The sequence below is a fragment of the Neophocaena asiaeorientalis genome, unplaced genomic scaffold (genome assembly GCF_003031525.2).
Source record: "Neophocaena asiaeorientalis asiaeorientalis breed wild unplaced genomic scaffold, Neophocaena_asiaeorientalis_V1.1 scaffold143, whole genome shotgun sequence".
NCBI classification, from domain to species: Eukaryota; Metazoa; Chordata; class Mammalia; order Artiodactyla; family Phocoenidae; genus Neophocaena; species Neophocaena asiaeorientalis.
This window is the reverse complement of record NW_020175536.1, coordinates 3,865,007-3,868,874: the sequence shown is the minus strand read 5'-3', so window position 1 is coordinate 3,868,874 and position 3,868 is coordinate 3,865,007. Positions and strand designations below refer to the sequence as shown.

General features: G+C 54.5%; 1 pseudogene; it reads right to left on the bottom strand.

The window, feature by feature from the left end:
- Positions 1-814: 814 nt before the first annotated feature.
- LOC112390354 (elongation factor 1-alpha, oocyte form-like) lies at positions 815-3,623 on the bottom strand (annotated as a pseudogene).
- Between the last annotated feature and the right edge of the window lie 245 nt (positions 3,624-3,868).

Sequence of the window (3,868 nt, the reverse complement as noted above, 5' to 3'; positions counted from 1 at the left end):
CTTCACTGCCTTGCATCTTTCATGGTCTACTTTCCACCTCTACCGTTCTCACTGCTCCCTTGCTTTATGCATTTATCACCACCTGATATTTACTTGTCTCTACACACTAAGTAAGTCTAAGGGGTCACACTAACATCTGGCACAAATTCTGCCAATATTTGATGGATGGATGAGTACACCACAGGCAGACCTCGGGGGCCTGATTCCCAGTATATGATGAATAAGCATGTAATTTAGCTTATTAAGTGCCATGAGGCGATCCTCTGCTGCGTCTGAAAAATGGAAAACAGAAATTAGGGAACAAAAGGTTACAGAGCTCCATTCATTCCTCACCCTCGAGGCATCGTAACCTAACCTAAGTGAACATGGTGGGCGGCAGGCTGAGCCCAAACATCCATATATAGTACCTCCCTTCTGCCTAAGAGAAATTCGCATTTACTCTTTCAGGAGTCTGAATGCTAAAGCACTTAGCATCAGGAATCGAGGACATGGTAGTGTTGGACTCACCTATTGGCACTGAGATCCCACCCTATGCCACTGTGACTATACTTTACCACATCCCCAAACAATTCTTCCTTATGGGAAACAGGAGAAGGATAAGATAGAGCCCTGGGTAGGAGAAGGCTTGTTAAGACCTGAATGGTGTGTTCACCAACCAGAGCATAAAACTGCTTTGAAGTTTATGAGCCTTAAGTTAGTTGATCATCTACCCAGAGGTTCCTCATTGACCTCATGCTTTCTTCCTTGGAAGAAACCGTGACAGCTAGTCTAAATTTTATTATTTTTATTCAGTCAATACACAGAAGTATCTAATCTACATAGTGGAGGTTGCTGAGGAAACTGAATTGCAGGGAGAAGAAGGACACGCTTCATTTCTCGCTGGCTTCACTGCTGACTTAGTGACCGTGGCCACAGATGCTGTCTTCTCCACAGCCTTGATGACGCCAGTGGCCAATATTTGCCTCATGTTGTGCACAGCAGAACAGCCTGGAGGAGGAAGGAAGGAAGAAGAAAGAGTGAAATTTCTAGAAAGAGGCATAGAAGGAAAGGCTCCTTGGCCTCAGTCAGAGGTGCTTTCCTTCCCAGGACTCAGCAGCCATCAGTCCCTGGCTCACCTAGAGGTGGGTACTCAGAGAAGGTCTCCACACACATGGCCTCGCTGGGGACCATCTGCATTATGGCTGCATCAGGGCCTTGGGGTTGTCCTCCAGCTTCTTGCCTGAGCACCGGTCAATCTTTTCCCTCAGTTCAGCAAGCTTGCAGGAGACGTGGGCCGTGTGGCAGTCCAGCACCAGGGAATAGCTGGCATGGATCTGTCCCGGGTGATTCAAGATGATCCCTTGGTGCGGGGAGGAGGATGGAATTAGAAGAGATCAGATGGCACCTGTGATCTGGGGCCAACTCTCGGCCAACCTGTGCCTTCTGTAGAAGTTGGGGCTAATTTCTAAGAAGCATTTCCATCACCACCAAGCACCAAGGCCCGTGGCCTCCCAGGCAGCTTACCTGCGCCACAAAGCTGCCGGCCTCCATGGGAGGCAGGGGGGGGTCGTTCTTGCTGTCTCCGGCCACATTGCCACAACGGATGTCCTTCACAGACACGTTCTTCACGTTGAAGCCCACATTGTCGCCAGGCAGGGCCTCGGGCAGGGCCTCGTGGTGCTTCTCCACAGACTTGACCTCAGTGGTGACGCTGCAAGGGGCAAAAGTGACCACCATGCCAGGTTTCAGGAGGCCGGTCTCCACACAGCCCAAGGGCACAGTGTCGATGCCTGTGCAATGGGAAGGGCACTCAGAAAGATTCTAGACCCACCCAGTGAGAACTGGCTTCTGGGGGAGTCCCTTGTCCTGGGGCGCAAGGACCAAGGCCACCTACAGGACTAGTAGGAAGCACCAGGACCCAGGACTGGCTTAGTTATGCTATGTATCTATCAGATACACTAGAAATGCTGGGGGCTTTGGCAATTTATCCTACCTTAAAAGTCAGGATCTGAACCCTGGCAAGTCAGACACCAGACCTCATTCTCAGCTCCTTCATTCCTTAAGAAGCCCTGTCACCTCGCCTTCAATCTTGTACACATCTTGCAGAAGCAGCCTCAGGGGCTTGTTGACAGGGCGAGTGGGAGGGAGGATGGAGTCCAGAGCTTCCAGCAGAGTCACCCCAGTGGTGCTTCGCTCAACCTTCCAGCCCTTGAACCAGGGCATCTGCAGGAGGATGCAGAACATAGTGGAGGTGAGCCTGGGTCATGGCTCCCGGTGCGCCCACCCCAGTAACAGGACCAGGACCGGGAACAAGACCTGCGACACTCACCTGCAGACCCGGTCCGCGCTCACGTTGCTGCTGGGCTCTAGCACGTTGTCGCTGTGCCAGCCCGAGATGGGCACGAAGGCCACGGAGGCTGATCTTCTTGATGTAGGCACTCACTTCTTCTGTGATCTCCTGGAAGCGCGTGGCGCTGTAGGTGGGCTCGGTCGAGTCCATCTTGTTGATGGCCACGATCAGCTGCTTCACGCCCAAGGTGAAGGCCAGAAGCGTGCGCTCGCGGGTCTGCCCGTTCTTGGAGATGCCCGCCTCGAACTCGCCCACGCCGCCGGCCACGATAAGCACTGCATAGTCGGCCTGCAGGACACAGACACCACGGGGTCAAGGGCTTAGTTAGGGGAGGGGGCGCCGGCCGGGCTGGGAAGCCTGCTAGAGTTTCGGGCAGTCCCGGGTCCCTTGGGAAAGCTCGGGGACGGGATGCTCCCCAGAAGTTGATAAGTTCGTGGGTCTCTTGGTTACTGCTGTGCACAGAGGTCCCCCCTCCCAATTAAACTCTCACCTAGTCCCATAAATGAGCTTTTAGTTCCTTCCTCCCAGACGGACCCCAAGTGATCTACTTGTCTGGGCGTCAGAAAACCTGGTCCCTGCCCCAGCCTGAAAGGGGGCCCGTATCTGAGCCTCACAGAGTCTGTCCTCCTCTGGTTCTTTCAGAATTGATGATTGGCATGGATGAGGAAAACCTTCTAAGGCTTATGATCCCCTCCTTCCCAGAGTCCCGGAAATAAACCCCGAGTTTCCTCCCTTCCTCTGCGCCTGCCCCGCCCCCATCCGAAAGGAGGGCCCTGGGAACAAGGGCTGCTTTACCTGGGAGGTGCCCGTGATCATGTTCATGGGGCATCGATGATGGTGATGCAGTACTTGCTGGTTTCAAACTTCCACAGGGAGATGTGGATGGTGATGACACGCTCTCTCTCTCCCTTCAGTTTGTCCAACACCCGGGCGTACTTGAAGGCGCCCCTACCCGTCAGGGCAGGGGTGGGGAGTGAGTAGTGCACATTGATGGCTAGCAGACGGATCTATCCCAGGGAATTCAGTGACACTCTACAGCACACCCTACTGTCCGCGCTCTGCCACCAGACCCACCCAGAAGTGGGACATTCATCCTCCAATCCTCCCCGCCCCCACTGCTAGACACCAACACCACGCGTGAGTGTCTTACCTCGGCTGCCTCCTTCTCAGACTTCTCAATGGTCCTCTTGTCGATCCCCCCACACTCATAGATGAGATGCCCGGCTGTGGTGGACTTGCCAGAGTCCACGTGGCCGATGACACCGATACTGATATGGGTCGTCTCTTTGCCCATGGCAGCGGGTTCCTTCCTTCAGTCACTGCTAGAGGGGAGCACGGGGCGGGTGAGGCCACAGCGTTCCAGGCCTGCCTCTCTCCTCTCCTCCCCTCCACTCTGCTCCTGCCCAGCACCCCCCTCCCCACTTTACAGCCTAGCCCGGAGCCTGGGACGTGGTAGCATCAACTGAAAAGTAAAAGACTTGTCAGGCTCACGCCTTGGCAGGGGTCACAATCCCAGTTCCATAGCCGGTACTTCCAAGC